The 16,846-nt window shown below is 49.4% G+C and overlaps 1 protein-coding gene across 3 annotated transcripts in view; it reads left to right on the forward strand.

Moving 5' to 3' along the window:
• Positions 1-16,846, forward strand: part of LOC108940581 (zinc finger protein 407) — a 107,006-nt gene that overhangs the window by 79,250 nt on the left and 10,910 nt on the right. The window lies entirely within an intron of this gene.

Below are 16,846 nucleotides of genomic sequence, written 5' to 3' on the forward strand. Positions count from 1 at the left end.
AAGGCTCGGCGGCGCCCGGCAGGGGAGGGGGGCGGTCCTCGCCAGGGATCGCGGAGAGCCAGAAGGATGATTGGAAAAGGAGGGCGTCGCACCAGGATGGGCGAAAGGCTGCTGAGGAAACACTTTTGTAAAATGGCAAAATGGCCTCGTGCTTTTCCTCGCCGGATTTCCACCACGTTTGGTCACCACCACACCGCCAGACCATCAACCCGTCCGAGTCGCGTGCCCTGGAGCATCCTCTGGACTAGTGGGGCGTCTGTATCGTAGCGCGGTTTTGCAGTGCGTTTTCGCTGTTTCTGTCACTGTCCTCTTTGTAGGGTCTCTTGCTCATCGCTCGGTGTCGCTCGCAAACACTTCGGTTTGAGTTGGATCTTACGTGGAAATTTCTGGAAAGCCCCTGTGTTGTCTGTTGCACTGGATACAGCTGTGCGCTACAAAGTGTTCTTTCTGCTTTTCTGATCCTAACTAGAGCAGAGCAGATGTGATCATGTGGTCCCAAGTTGAGTCCTTCTTCGCTCTTCTCGTTCACGAGGGATGCCGCGCAACACGTGCGCGCGCACAGGAACGAACGCGTTGCGACGGGGATGCCGATGCCGGAGGGCTCTGGGCGCCGCAGAGCATGGCAGCAAACGCATCGAACTCGCTGCCTGTCGACAGGGCCGGAAGTGCTAACGATACTTCCACCGTTAGCGATCGGTGAATAAATGCGGCATCGCTTCCACCACCGGCGTCGGTTTTACGAAGCAGCTGGCGTTAAACACGCGTGTAGTAAACCGGCAGCGCAGTCGTGTAAAAGGTAGTTACAGTGCATTCGTACCCCTTTCAAATAGGTCGACGGTTTGTACGGCCCATGTATTTATAGGTCCTGAACCTGCGGATTGCTTCACTGGCTGTCCATTCTAGGCATCGCGTTGGGCTTTGGCCATTAATTGATGTGTGAGGAAGTGCGAAATAGCAGTCCTTGTTTAGTGCCCGTCAAAATACGGTAAAGCATCCAGTAGGACCGAGTAGACACTAAGGAGATGTAAATTGAAACAGCAGGGCAGGAGAATCATGGAATCCTTTGAACTCTGCTGCTGGGGGAGAAACTGTCAGGGGCACCGTGGACAGGCAGGAAAACAGCCAGATGGATGTTGGGTCAAATCAAACCAGAACTCTCGCTGGAAGTTGAAATGATGAGGCTGAGGCTGTCAGACTTAGGGCATATCATGATAGGATTGGATTCTCTCAAAAAGAAGGTGATGCTTGGAAAAGTTGGAGGAAAAAGATGACAAAGGGGAGCAGTAAGCAGGTCGATGGACTCAATTAAGGCGACGGTGGACACAGCCCTTTCGCACTGAGGACATGATAGGAACTGACAATTTCTACATATGCTGAACCCTCTATGTGTGGTCAGCAAGAGTCGATGTCGACTCAGCTGCACTTAAGAGCAAGACCAAGGATCCCCTTCTGAGTACGAACCAAACTTTGGAGTACAAAAAAGCCAAGTATGTATAAGTCAGAAGTGAAAGAGGAAGTGGCTCAATGAGTCGTGCCGCACAAGTCGGATACAAGTGTACGTTATTCTTACAGTTTCATAGGCCTCCTAAAATCCGAGTTGATACGATTGTTCAGTGTCAGTTGAAGCAGGTCGAGCATTTGAGTATCAAGTCGGTTTGTGCTCGGAGTCCCGTCATCGCAGTGTTTGTCGGGCTGGCTCCAGGGGCTCCTCAGAGACCTTCCAACTCTTCTTGGCTTTTTGTTTGCCCCGTAAGCCCAACGGCAACCCCTGAAGGCATGTGTCCGCCCTCTTATTTGGGCTTCCGCAGTGCTCTTTCTAGCTGTTGGCTCCGCAGCGGATTCGTGCGCAAATGCACACGTAACGGCACTCGAAGGGGGTGTTGTGGGTGGGTTAGCTCAGCTAGCGTTCCTCTACCCGCACAACCTCTCTTTTAACGAATGCTACGACCCCATTATTGCACATCTCACGACAAGCGGTCGGCGCTTCCAGCGTGTCCCTGCAGGCCCTGCGAGGCGTCATTCGCACCGTTTCCCACTGGAGTGACGTTGGCCAGGCCAGTTAAGATGAGCGACATGAGACGAACGCCGATGATGATCACCACCCAGCGCTCCGACGCAGACGCTCCGTTTGTTGGCACAAATGTCACAATGCTGAAATGGTCAGAAAGACTTTTACTTAATTTTTCCTCTTTCAGACACTCTCTCTGACATTCCCACTCGGATGCCCTTCCTGACATGAGTTTGATATTGAATATTATGTCTCCAGAACAGGTTGTGTATCCCCTGCAAAGAGAAGAGCGTAAAAACCTCACACTGTATGTCAGCCTGGAGAAAAGTGTCAGAGACATGAAGAAATATAAATTAAAATGCTTATTAAATATATATGTATAAATCATATTAAGGTTACAGCATACGGAGGTGACCCGTCACCGTCTGAGGTACAAACCGTCATAATTCATGATTGCAGCAGAATGTAGAAAGGTGTTATGAAAATGATGGAAACTCGCTCCGTGTCGCACGCAGGTCCAGCGTCTGCTTTATGGAGGATACGCTTGACTTCTGAAAAGCGCAAAGTTTTCACTCGGAAGCGGAACTCGTAACGTATACGTTTGTTCTTCATTACAGCGTGTGGATGTGGGGAGCAGATTGCGGGGTGGCTGCAGACAGCGCTCTTGAAATCAACAGATGTTACTAATAGGAGGGTGCTGGAGGTGACAGTTGTGTGCGTGACAATGCCGCTGCAGAGAAGTGTTGTTGTGTATGACAATAAAAACAAGAAACATCTGGAGGATGCCGCCGAGGCCTATTGTAGGTCTGTCTAGATGCTATCTGATCTTCTCCTGCGAGGTCCTCGTGGAATATGGCGAAAAAATGATGCATCTCAAAACATATTTGCAGAATTAACATCTGGCACGGAGGGACAGGAGTTCGATTGATAAACGGTATGAACGGCGATGCGCCGGTCCCTTCCGTCACACGCTGAGGGACAGATGTTTCCGACGCATCATTTTTCATATGGAGATCAAGATGTATTGATTTTAGAATGCTTTAATTTCCATTTTCCTATGGAACTCGGTGTAAGATGTGGCAGACGCGTTGCTCGGCCCACGCGGATCGCCACCTCGCCGTGGGCGCGCAAAGCCCAGCTCCGAGATGCTGCGCAAAAGGCCGTGTACCATTTGAAGCATCTGCTGGTCACATGTCGGTTTTCCATCAGCCATTGCTCAGGTGGCCACCCTCCTCCGCTTGTGGCAGGGGATCTGTAAGCAAGGAAACAGTCGTGAGCGACACAGCCGTGCCACCAGCCCAAGGTTAGTACAGGGCCTGGTTCAAGGCAACGCTGTTTTTAGAGTGGTCTCTCTGTGATAGAAGGTCCCGGGTTCGAACCCCCGTTCCTGCCGTTCGAGCAAAGTAGCCTTGAGCAAAGTACTTACTGGGAAAAGGCACGGTGAAAACTACCTTGCCGCGTAAATGAGTAACTCACCGAAAGTAGCAAAATATTGCAAATAACTTTGGAGAAAAGTGATGGATGCATGGATGGATAATTTTCTTTGCTTTTGTGGGCGTGTTGTGGACACACAGTTCACGTGTATGGCCAGGGTGAACAGCATGTCTTTGGACTGTGGGAGGAAACCAGAGCACCTGGAGGAAACTCACACAGGCACAGGGAGAACACGCAAGCTCCACATAGATTGAATGGGGCTTGAACCCACATCCTGTTGTACCACCCAGGTGCTGTGAGACAGCAGCGCTTCTCCCTGTGCCACCATGCCACCTATTTCGTTATTCAATTTATCTCATACTTATTATATTTGTTTGTTTATTTATCTGACACTTTTCTCCAAAGTGACTGATAGTGTTAAGGTACTTAAAATTATTTACCCATTTCTACAGCTGGGTAATTGTACTGGAGCAATTTGGGGTAAGTAACTTTCTCAAGGGTACTACAGCTGGAGGTGGGATTCAAACCTACGACCCTCTAACCACTACACTACCAGCTTCTCCAAGGTGTCTTACAATGTGAGGTTTGTGCAGTCACCTACAGAGATTGACCAGTTTACAGAGCGGGGTAATTTTTACTGTATGAGCGCAGGGTAAGTACCTTGACACTACAGCATAAGGTGGGATTCGTGTGTCTCCTCTTACTGTCACTGCGAGGACAGGTGTCTTCCACATGGGGGTAGTCGTTGTGTAGGTGGGCTGGTGATGGTGGATCCGCTGCACCGGCCTGTCAGAGGCACCAAGCGCTTCCACACATCTGGACAGGCATCTGCGGTCGGTCAGCGATCGCACGCGTGTGCGTGTGTGTGTGTGCGTGTGTGTGCGCGCGTGTGTGTGTGCGCGCGTGTGTGTGTGCGCGTGTGTGTGTCTGCTCGCCTGCATTTCCACTCATGTCGGTAACTGTGAAGACCACTGATGTGCTGATGGTCCTCGTGGGAGAACTTTCGATGAACACAGCTGCATCAAAATGGAAAAATGCAAAACAAAAGCAGGAATCATGCGACAGTTATTTAATTCCTCGATCTCATCACGATAAAAGGCAGCGTTGTGTGACAAATTGGGAACGCTACGAGGCGGCGCCCAAACCCCGGTGAAGTTTTCATGCTTGTTGAAGCAAGTCATTATGCAGGAAGCCGGCGAGGCACCGATCGCCGAGGCGAACAGCCAGTCTGGGTACGGACAGCCTCCACATGAACGAAACGCGGGCTTCCTGCAGTCGAGCGCCCGGCGACTGCCCCATCTGAAAGGTTCACCTATAGTGTGTGTGAGTGACACAGTGTGTGTGTTCCACTGATGTGTGGATGAGTGACCCAGTGTAAGTAGTGTATCTAGCAGTGTAAATCACCGCGGTGAATGAGGTGTGTGGGCTGGTAACACTATATAGAGTTCATTGGAAGTCGCTTTGGACAGAAGTGTCTGATAAATAAATGTAAAAAAAAAAAAACAACAACAACAAGAGAAAAGCAGAATTAACAGACTCAATTAGGCTTTATTACAAAGAACATCTTTTTACTCTTATTTAATGAATTCATTGTAATTATGATGCATTCATGCAGTGATGACATGGTAAGTCACTGTGGAGAAGTACAAATAAATGAATTTATTCATTAGTTAGCAATAAGAACAATTAGTAACAAGTAACTATGGAATTAATTAGTAGTAAGAATATGTACAATGCATTATGTAATATATGTATAGTAATAAATTAAATGCAGTGTTTTGGTAACGACTTATCATAGTTTGCCCGATGCCCCTTTGTAGACACCCCCCCCAAATCTGTCTCTGGTCATAAGCAATGCTCCTTTTTTCCTTTGAGTCATTCCACTGACAATTTCTCGCTGAGCTGACCCTGCCCACCAGGTTGCAGGTTCAAGTCCCAGGAATGGTTTTGCTCTTAAGTAAACAGTGGTGTACAGACCGGTCTCCCTCGGGTTTGCTGGGACCCGAGTCCAGAGGGGGCGTCTCTCTGCTGGGACGAGTGGTCCGAGGGGAGCGGAGAGGGCCGAGCAAGTTCCCCAGGTTTTCCTCCTTACCTCCTTATCCGGGTTTCGTTAGCTTGTAAATGTGGGCAGGGGGTCCCGTGGCCCCCCGCCGACACGTCTCCACAGACTCCCTGTAGCCTAATTACAGAGCAGGGAAAGTGGTCTTGGAAGAAATGAAGCCTAAAAGGGGAAATTAAGAGTAAGATGGGTGTGGCCTATTCACACGTGACACAGAGTGCACGAAACGCTTTGTGACACCTGCAGAAAAGGACGAAAGAGTGATGGAAGGAGACGAGTTCCCTCTGTGTGCAGCAGTTCTTCACATACGGTGAAATATGGGGAAGGTGCCTGTGGGCCACTAATCGAGGGCGGTGCGGTGACTGCTTTAAATCCAGCTCAGTCTGAGAGGAGCTGCCATGTGGCTTTCCTCTAGGCGCTCTGGTTTCCTCCCACAGTCCAAAGAAATGTGTTTCAGGTGGATTGGTACCTCTCTCTCAGCTGACCGCTGGAGAAAAGCGTCTGCTAAAGGAATCAATACGAATGTAACGTGAACGTGTGTCACGCTGGACCTGTGCGCGGTGAATGGGTGTGTTTCTGAGCACTGCCGCATGCTACCCGTTTGCTCCATTACGTTCCCCGCGGACCTCCACATCTGCCACAGGGCCGTACCTGTCGGACCGAGTGAGCGCTGCGTGACCGTTGGGGAGGTGGACACAGTCCTTGCCCTGTCTGTCTCCTCTCGCTGTCCTCCCCTGTCCAAACTCCTCCTCTGGGATTATATCTTTATGATGTTCTTCTCATTTCTTCCAGCATTTTATCATTATTTTTTAAGGAGACATAAAACACCTGTCATTAGTGCGACGTCGGGTGTTTATTGCTCTTCAGCATCTGACAGGCCGACTAGCACCGTTTTACGATCCAGAAACATAAATCTTCATTTACCTTACACCAATGGATGTAAAACACGCTGGCTGAGTTGTTTTGTCGGGGGTGGGGAGGGGACAGATTCTTTATTGATGCCCAAGGAAGTTGCTGGATGCTACAGCAGCGCACGTCCAGAAACGTGGCGACAGAACGCCGTACGGACTCCTTGAGACACCCCCCCAGCCTTCATCGGTGCTGCTGCTCATGTGGAGCGACAGGCGTCACGTCACGCTCGACACAGACAAGCTGCTCCTGTCTGTATTACCGCAGTGCGGTCGGACGTTGTGCCGAAGCTGCCTGTCAGCGCGATTGACAGCTGTCGGTGTGCAGGCACACACACCCCCCCCCAAATCAGCTGCACTAAGCGTAGAGGACAGGTGCTGTGGAGCTGAGCGAAGTGGGAGTTTACGTCTGACTAGGAGGATCGCGTCCGCCTCCCTGTGACACCGTCGCGGTCCTGTTCCACACCCCGCGGTGGAAGGCGACCTCCTTTCAGCACCAAATCATGTTGCTGGAAGCGCAGTCTGTACCGCCGGACGTTCACACGCGACACCTTCGTCCTGTCGGATAACAGAATCGCGGCGAGGCTTCAGAAACGCGGTGAAAAACACGGTATCCGGTGCCGTTCCGGGAGTTGCTCGACCTGAGCGCCGAGCGGTGCCTGACGGGTCCAACGCAGCGTCTCCTCCAGGCTGGTAACACACGCTGCTCTGCGTCTAGTTTGCGCTGCTCTGGAAAGCTGAATCCCCTCGTGGATTTAAGTGTCGGCGAAGAATATCGTTTGGTCAATGGGATAATCGTGGGGGGGCTGGGGGGGCGGCACTAATTGTTTCTTTACTGACCTGTAGCCACTAAAAGCCTCCCTGTACATTACACGTCACTTTTACGGCAGCTGAGCTCTGTATAATAATGTGTAATATTATTACACCCCAATGATGTACTGTTTCTCCACACATTCTATTCAAGTGAAGCGTCTCGCCGAAGGTCCTCGACTCGAACCCGCACCCTTCCAGGGTTCACGTCCTCCCCCCCCCCCGGCGTAGGTCTCTCCTTCGCACCGGGTGCTGCTCGGACTTCGGTGACCTCCGACAGAGTGGAGATCATGCGGTTTTGTGGCTGTGGCGCGACGGCCGGGGCTTCGCTCTGCCTCTTAATTGGCTGTCGGGGTAAATAATTGATTGGAACAAACGCGAAATGGATGAGAGAGTACAAGTGCCTTTCATCACTTACGCTCGCTCTGTCAGATTACCCAGATTACTCCTCTCCCTAATTAAAACTCCCCGCTCCCCCCCACATGTCTCTACAGTGGAGTGTGTGTGTCTGAGTTGAGTGTATGTGTGTGTGTACTGTGCTGAGGGTTACTCCGGTGTGACCCCCGGCCTGACCGCCGCACTAAGAGGTGGCCTCTGAACCTGGTGCTGCACCCACCTTTTTCCTTTGCCCCCCACAGTGCTCTGAACCAAGGTCGATGCCTTCAAGGTCCTCGCTCCTCCACCACGGGGCCTGGAGCTCAAACGTGGGGCTCTTTGCAGTTTTACGCTCTTTTACTCTGTTTTACGCAGTGGAACCTACTCTGCAGTCCTTACCGTACAAGGGTTAGGGTTAACCTCTCTGTCCTTGAGTTTGGGGTTTGGGGTTTTGGGGGTCGTCATTTGTGGCCAGTGCTAATAGGATGGACGTATTTGCTGAAGAACATTCTGGCGCTTTCCTTACACTCGCCCTGCAAGAACAAGTTTGCGCCTGGCGGCGAAGGAGACGTTCCAGACATGATGAAGGGCCCCTGGACCCTGCGATCCATTTCTCTTTCTTTCTCTTTCTCGCCGATCAATTATTTAGCCGGACAGCCAATTAAAGAGGAGAGCGCAGCGGAGACGCGCATCGGACCACTCTCTCCGAGGATAATTGGAGCGATTAATTCAGCGCTGAGCACAACAGGACTTTTCGTTCTTCTCCTGGCGGATGCTCCTCGAGACCCATGGGCCGCGCTATAAAACAAACGTGCACAAACACGTTTTTGTGTGGCCCGCGCTGCGAAGGCCCGTTATTCCGACAAAACGTGCTTTTTCACTTTGGTCGTTTTTGTTTGCTTGCGGCCCCAGCGCAGCGCTACGGTTCCCTCACGACAAGTAAGACGCAGAGAACGGCGAAATGTCGCTGCATTCCGACAGTCACGCGCTGAGCGTCGCGGAGGATTTATCCAGTGGTATCGATGAGCGACAGCTGCGTAACTGTGCATCTTGAAGTGGCGGCTCTTGGCGCTACGCTGTTCCCGCGTGACCTTGGCGCAAAGAGTCCTTTCCGGTTTAACCGTCGGCCCAGGTACTCCGGCGACCGCAGGAGGTAGAGGAAAAAACTCCTTCGGTTACTAATGTTTCACTTAGAGATATTTTCATAAAGTAAAAGGTTTCCGGGAGTTTGAGACCTCTACGCTTTTCAGTGCTGTTTTACTTTTCATTTCCTCCTTTTTCATAATAATAATAATAATAATAATAATAATAATAATAAGCAGCATGGATTATTGTGATAGCTCCCTTTCCCAAGACCCAGGCGGGTAACCGGAGTGAGCACTACAGCATGAGTGCGATTTGAACTCATGTCCTCATGATAACAAGGTGACTCACTTTAACCATTATGCCACCTGCTGTTCCCGACTCTACATGTAGGGTGTCTTGTGGCGAGATGTTCTTCTTTTTCCCGTCACATGACAAATGTTCCCATGTTACTGACCCGGAAGTAAGGGTTCATCCATCTTCGTGCAGATATTACCATCGGACGCCCTCCTGCGCAGTGATTCGCGTGTCTTTTATGATGAAGTGATTTTAATTTAATAGCTCCTTTTCTAAAACCTTCACCCACACCTTCAGTTCAGAGTCCTTGGGATACACGTTTTTCCTCCAGCGTTTGCCAGTGTTTGAGCAGCATCCTTTATATCCCACCATCACCCGCGTCGTTGGGCCGCGTCCTTTTTCCTGCAACTTCGGGCCTAAACTTTTCAGCCCGCAGCCTTGGCGTGTTCTTCTACGAAGACAGAGTCGTTCAGCAGCTCTGAGGAAATGGCTTCGGATTGCGTTTGTTTTCGAACCCGGTGCCGCCCTCGGGCCACGCCATCGACAGCGGCCTCCCACACGCACCGTTCCGCATTCGAGGATTAGGCAGATGTTGGGTCAGACGCTCCACAGGTTCTCTGCGCCACATGTCGCGTAGCTGCAGACCTTCGGTTCAGCCAGTGCTTCGCAAAGCATCTGTCGCCATTGAGACTCCAGTTGGCAGTCCTGCGGGGGGAAAATAATACATGTATTTAATGTACAAATATGCAGTGTGTGTGTGTGTGTGCGTGCTTCTGCGAACCCATTTCATATCTGGGCATGACTAATTTTATGCCGTAGTTTGGGATTTGGCTTTTCCTCCACTCCTCTCCTTTATTAAAGCCCGGAACACGGAGCCTCGTGGTATTCCATCATTTTGATTAAAAGACGGCTTTCTTACAGGGGCTGATGGGAGTAGGAGTCAAGCAGCCAATGAGGTGTGAGAATCCATACATTCTCATCAAGCCTAAACGGTGTCAACGGGATGCGGGCCGGGCGCTCCATCTCTCTTTGGCCTGAGCTGGGAACCGTGAGCGCCGACATGGCGTTAGCGGGCCCCGTCTCCGTGGCGCCCCCCGTCCGGGACCCGTCTGTCCTCTTTCTCCTCATTCCCGGAGTGAGGTTGTAGCGGGAACGGGAGCAGCACGGCGGCAGGGGCTTGGATCAGCATCAGCTTCTCATTCTTCACGCCTGATTAGAATTATCAACAAACCAAGAATATTAATTTTTTTGCCCGAATTTTACTCTTGCGTCTTTCCATACACAAATAGGATTGGATTTAATTTTCATTTTTGCTCCCACGTGCTGAGCATGTGTTATATTTCTGTGTTCCCGGCGGGATAACGGAGGGGTTCTGCTCTGGTGCCGATTAATCTGCTGAGACAAAGAGAGGAGAGGAGGGAACGCGATACCGTGGATACGTGCCGGGCAGCACGAGCGCAGGCCAGCGTGGGACAGCGATGGCCTCATTAAAGTCACCCCGCGGTGAATTTTACTCTAGTGCACGAGAGGGGCGGGGCTTCCCTCATCACCCATGGGGTAGAAGGGGCAGGGGGTCATAATGCCAGCACGATGAAGGTCACGCCTTTTTCCAGGAGGGACTGAGACCAAAGTTGCCGCCACAAAAGAACATTAAAAAAGTGTAAATGTCAAGAATTAAGATAAATAAATAAGACGGATGGTATATCACTTATTTCTAAGACATGTCAGCAAACACGGTGTTGTGCACATGGGGAGGGGGGCAGCAGGTGGTGTAGCAGTCAAAGCTGTTCTCACAGTCAAAGGACCCAAACTTGATTTCCATGCCCTGCCGTAGTACCCTAGTCGATCCAGGTAATTACCCTGAGCTGAAACGGTGAAAATGACCCACCTGTATAAATGGGTAAATCGGTGGAAGTAACTTGAGCGTATAGTGGTGATGTGGCGGGATGCCGGTGGCCCTGTCCCTTTCGGTACCGCTCCTGATGCTGAGGAAGGGGCCTGACGGCGGGCCGGTGGCACTTGGCGAGCGGTCCACCAGCCGGGCTCCGGGGTCGCTGTGTCCCCGTGCCGCCTTCGTCGCGCCCCACCAGCCATGATTCAGACAAATGAGGTTAAAAAGGACTGCGTCCCCTTTGGCCAAAACTGGAATACCCCTCTTGAATTATATTTAAAAAAAAATAAATAAATAAAAAGAAAGAAAGAAAATTGGGGGTGAGAGGTGTAAAGAAATGGAGCTGTTTGGAAGGGGGGGCAGTGGAAACATCTCCTATGAAATGAGTGGAAAGGTTTTTAAAAAAAAAATAAAAAATCCAGCATTTATAGATCACCCTATTCGTATTTTTATCTGCTTTTCTTTGTTTTATATTAAATAGATAGATATTATCTGTAATTATACAAAGGTGGAAAAATATTTTGACTTTATGGGTTTAATACTGAAAATATTTCAAATCTTTTTTCCTTCGGTGCTTGGGTCGTGTTATCCACACATCGACGAATCCAGCGGTTTCCCTCTTTCTGTGTGGGACGAAGCTGCTCGAACCCCAGCATCGAGGGACTGAGCGGAGAGTTAGGGGGCAACGCTCACCCCAACCTCCCAGCGGGCAAACGCTTGCTGGGGCAGAGCTCGTGGAGACGTTGTCGGAACAGCGGCGAGTCACGGGGTTGAGGCCCCTTTCTCAGGGCTCCCTGCTGACGAAGCACTTCGCACACGGTTCCACTGTGTACTGAGCTCTAAAGGGGGGGTCCTACCTAAACACGGTTCGGTTTTTCTTCTCAGAAGGTTTATTTTAACCAGAGAACGAGAGGAACCCAGATTAACAAGCAGTGCAAACTGTTTTACTCGCGTCAATTCAGTTCAGTTCAGTTTATTTTTATTGCTTTTCTCAACGGTGAAACAGAGCTCTGCGCAAAGTTCCAGAAGATACAGCACAGTGATCCAAAACATGCAGGAACTGTTTAGTTATTATAGCGAAAGATATAATTAGCTGTTAGATAAGCCAACTGGCAACTGAGGAAAGGAAAACAAAAAAACTACTGATGAGAACAGGAGGGGGAAAATAAAACCTCCGGGGCTCCAAGTACCAGTGGGTTCCCATCCCTCCTGGGCATTATAATGTGGTCACAGGGGACCTGTGCGGACATATCCAATATGTCCATTTAGGCAGAACTAAAAACTGAAGTCATTAAAGTCTGCGTCCAGGTCTGTGGTTGCTGATCCATGTGCTGGTGGTTGGGCGGCCAACCGTAGATTCCAGATGGCGTCGTCGGCCATCGCCAGGGTTGGCATGACCACGAACAGCAGCACGGGTGTTTCTGGATGCCGAGACAGGCAGCTGTGTGGACAGAAGTTCGGTGAACCGATGGCTAACCTGTTTGATTTCTGTTGTGCTAGTAGCCGCTCTCTTATAAAATGACAACGGCTCCACGTGTTACAAATTATCTGGTTAAACATATTTGAAAATACAAAATGTTTCCAGTTAATTTACTTACTTTTAGCTATGTTTTCTTGAATGTAAAATCATCTGGCGTCCCGTCCTGGGTGTGTCCCGTCCTGGGTGTGTCCTCTCCAGCCTTACGCCCTTACGTTAGGCTCCAACTCCCTGCGATCCCGCATGGGACAAGCGGTTCAGATGGTGTGTGTGTGTGTGTGTGTGTGTGTGTGTGTGTGTGTGTGTGTGTAAAATCATCCAAAATTTTTGTCTTCAGTAGTGCAAATGTAACCTGCGTTTACCCTCCAAACTGAGAGGTGGCAGTAAAGAGCACCCAAATAGAATAGGGGTGTGTGACCGCCTTCATTCAGCTCTTACTCGTGTCTGGTGTTCCTGAGTGTTGGTGATGAAAAACATGAAGAACGTTTATTGCATGTTTATTGGATGAATTGGTAAACAGTCAAGCACTGATTAGGTCTTTGAAGATAACAAATTTTTTCAGCCATTTTAAATTAATTTTAATGGGGCTTCAAGACATTGAAATATTAAAACAAAAAGTGAGGAGCCAATTTATATTTATTTTCAGCAGCTGCCATAAACTGTCTGTAAAAGCATGACATGTTGTTTTGTGATCCTGTGTGTCCATGTCTTGTAATCGCCGTTTCGTTTGCGGTGTGGAGGACCTTGCGTGTGTTCACGACTTTAAAAAGGAGAAAAAGGGAAATGTGACCCAACAGCGAAGTGTCAAATCAAATCAAGTCAAGTCCAGTTCCCTCGCCACCTCCGTGACTCTGCCGTGTGTTGCACGTGTGTAATCTATTTGTCAATTTCTTTTTTTGTTTTTCATTATTTACTGGGATTATAGCATTATACATCCAATTACACACTTGAAATCATCCAATTTTGAATGCTAATTCCAGCGAAATGCAGTTTGCTAACTAGGCAGCGGTAATACCGTGAGAATGGCATTAGATACATTATTCCACTTGAAGCTAAAATACAATTAGAAAAAGTAAATGTAACAAAGCTAAAATTTTCCTCATCAACGAAAGTAGAAAATCGCATTATGCCTCATGTATTGTTAATAGTAGAAATAACTTAAATCTTCTTTGTGTGTATGAATATGTTTCCTTCGTTTTTCCCCTCCTGCTCTGCTGTGGTTTGTGTTTTCCCTTTTAGCGATTACTATATATCAAAGATGGCCAAAACGACTAGAGGTGCGCGTGTTCGTGTGCTCCTGCTCCTGATGCTTGTCCGTAGCCGCTGAGCCCCTTGTGTTCCTCGCCACCTGCCTGGGTTACCTGTATTTAATGTTTTCCGTACAGTCTTTTGTTTTGTCAGTTCAGCAGTCGTATGCTGAAAACGTATTTTTTCCAAATGCCTTCGTAAATATGTTACAGCAGCAGAGTTTTTCATCTCCAGAGTCACACAGAGGCCTTACTTGACTTGACTTGACCTGACCTGACCTGACCTGGCCACACCCCTGTAACTTGTAGCCACGCCCAGCTTTCGCTCTGCAGCCACTCCCCCTTTGTACTCGAACGCAAATCACTGTGGGTCTTGGTGGCTGTTTTTTCGCTTTTCACCACCGTCTACAGGGACTGCTGAATTGTGCCGCCTTCTTAACGCAGGGGGCGAACGCTGCTAAGGCGCTAACTAGTGCAGGAGGAGGGGTGCTTCGCCACCTGGGGCCATGCTGCTGCGTCTCTTCCAAAAATCTCGACGGCAATGGGCGCCTTCAAAGGTGGCGTGTAATCGTCCGCATTCTGTTATCTTTCTCGAAGCCTCTCGCCGGCCCGCTGCAAATTACACCAATTATCCGCAGCCCAGGGTTCGATTCATTAGGCGTGGACGCCTTTCCGGTTCCCGCTCCTCGCGGGTCGGATTCACCTGCGGTTCCGCTGGATTGCGCCGCGTCTCCGAGGCATGGATTATCCAGAGATTTAGCTTTTTTCATGTAAATTCACCGAGGTTTGCATGGGTTCTGGTGATTATAATAAATCAGATTATCTGTGCCATCTTGTTACAGTCTCTGCAGAGCGCCCCCGGGGGGCAGGGATCTGCAGCGAAGCGCACTGAAAGAGATAAAAAAGAGAAAAAGACGATGACAGGCTCGCCCGTGGGCTCGTGTAAGTTTCTAGGACTATCGCGCCGTGCGCAAGATGAGATCCGCGCCCCACGCCAGGCTTCCGCTAGCGCCGCGTCGTAGCCGTATCGAGGAGCCGCCGACGTTCTGGGCGGCTCTCGGAAGGAGCGCGCGCCGACAGGCGTCGCTTCCTCACCGCGCCGACACCTCCGGAGCGCTCGGCGTAAACATGCAGTACGGGTGATTGCTGCAGTCACTCAGAAACATCGACATTTATTCCTGTACCAGATGTGCTTCTCCAAAGTGACAAACGATGATGTTAGAGAGCATCGTGTTTGTCCGGTTCTGTTTTTCGTGTAATAATAGCAATAGCTGTTATTGTCGTCGTCATCTCATGAGCACCGACTGCAGAGCAATTTGTGTTTTGCTGTAAAAAATGCGTCTTAATGAACGGCAGGTGACAGCAGACATGACATTAGGTGACATAAAACACACCCGCACTGCTACAGTAAAACAGAGCCACATTTACCAATGGTTGAGTCATTGGATGGCGCTTAGTGTAAAAATGTTACGAGACAAAAAAGGTAAATAAAGGTTAATAATGTTTGTTCAATGACACATTGTAGAGGCTTTGCTGTTAGTCAGTGTGCCGCTTTTAACGGACAGCTGCTGCCCAGAAACTCTTTCTCCTTCCTGGACGTGGGTCCCGGCCTCCCACCGTCTCGCCACCTCGCTGTCGCCGGGGGGATCGGGAGGGGATCGGGGGGGGCAGCTTCTGCAACTCCTTTGAGCTCCTTGGCAGCATGGAGGCCGAGGCATCAATCAGTCCATCTGGGCAAAATCACGAGCCGACTCCAGTGTCGCTAAATATTTATACTGTCAAATACACAGAGAGGCGCAGATGAAAAGAGGTTTTCGTCAGGAATTCTCCTGCTTGTCATCTCCAAGATGGAGATTAGAGCGAAACCTCCCACCGCGGGAGCCGCAGCGCTCAGGAAACACTATATTTAGCCATATCTGGCTGATAAATATCGTCATATTGCCTCGTCTCAGTAAATAGAGAGTAAATATTGTCGCCATCATCTGGAGTGAACGTAAACAGATCTCGGTCCGAGCGCCTGTTGAGGGAGGTAAGGTCGAGGACATCTGATGTACCTGGTTCTTCCCGCCATTTCTCGATCCATTTGCCCTCAAGTTCACGCCTTCAAACAGCAATATCATTCATACCGTTTCAACAGCTGCTTGTTGGAAAAGTGTTTTCCATAGCAACTGTGTCTTTTGTTTTTCCTTTAGTCTTTGTTTGTGTTTTTTTATTTAAGATGATTTATTTTCAGTTTTGCGCCCCTGCGATCTTCGCTCCGCGGCGGCAGCACCGTCGATCAGCAAAGACACCGAGGCAGAGCGGCGACACGCGTGAGCAGCACTGTTTACCGTGTGGATTGCAGTTAATACACGTGTAAATTTAACGCTCGTGTTTTGACAAGAGGGCCCACACATGCAGTGCTCAGGAGTTCCCTCTGACTGTCCCCTGGATCGCCGCCATGCAACAGGTCCCATATGACTGCACGCTCGCCCATGACACACACACACACACACACACACACACACTTATATAGCCTGGATTAATTACATCCAGATAATTACATTTTGATCAGAAAAAAGACCCTAATTGTTATCTAAATTTCCATAATTAATGAACAAATCAGGGGAGAAAGACAGATGGGGGTTGGGGGGTAACCTGACCACTTAATTCACAAGGTTGTGAAACAGCTAATTTGCTGAAGTAATGAGACCGGCACCTCTAGGGATTTGATTGATGGCTTCGGGACGTATTGGAAGCCCCGCCCTCCTCACCCAAACCCCTTAAGGGCAGCGAAACAGTGAGTTGGATCCGAATTGGACTAAGTGTAGTGTGCTGAAATAGAACAGTGTTCAGAACCATCACCTTGCAAACCATCAGAGGTGCTGGGTTTGAATCCTCTATCCGGCTGTAGTGCCCTTGATCAAGTTCCTTACCTGAATCGATACAGTGAAAGTTGCCCAGCTGTAAAAAATATGTAAATAATTGTAAATGCAATAATACTGTATGGCTTTTCATGCCATCCCTGACTGGTTACAGTAATTGTTGTTTTGCTGTCCTCATCATCATCATCATCTCCATCCCCTAGATTCTTAGCAAAAACTTATATCCAAAATACCTTTTCAAATTTGCCATTTAATCTCATTTTGGTCCATTTTAACTGCTGGAAATGCACCGAAGCAGCTCCAGTTAAGTACCTGTCATGTTGTTTGTGTTGTCCTACCATGGTAACACGTATATGTACTGTGAAGGGGCCACATGCATAGTTAAGGGCCTGG

Source organism: Scleropages formosus, chromosome 18 (assembly GCF_900964775.1).
Source record: "Scleropages formosus chromosome 18, fSclFor1.1, whole genome shotgun sequence".
Taxonomy (NCBI): Eukaryota; Metazoa; Chordata; class Actinopteri; order Osteoglossiformes; family Osteoglossidae; genus Scleropages; species Scleropages formosus.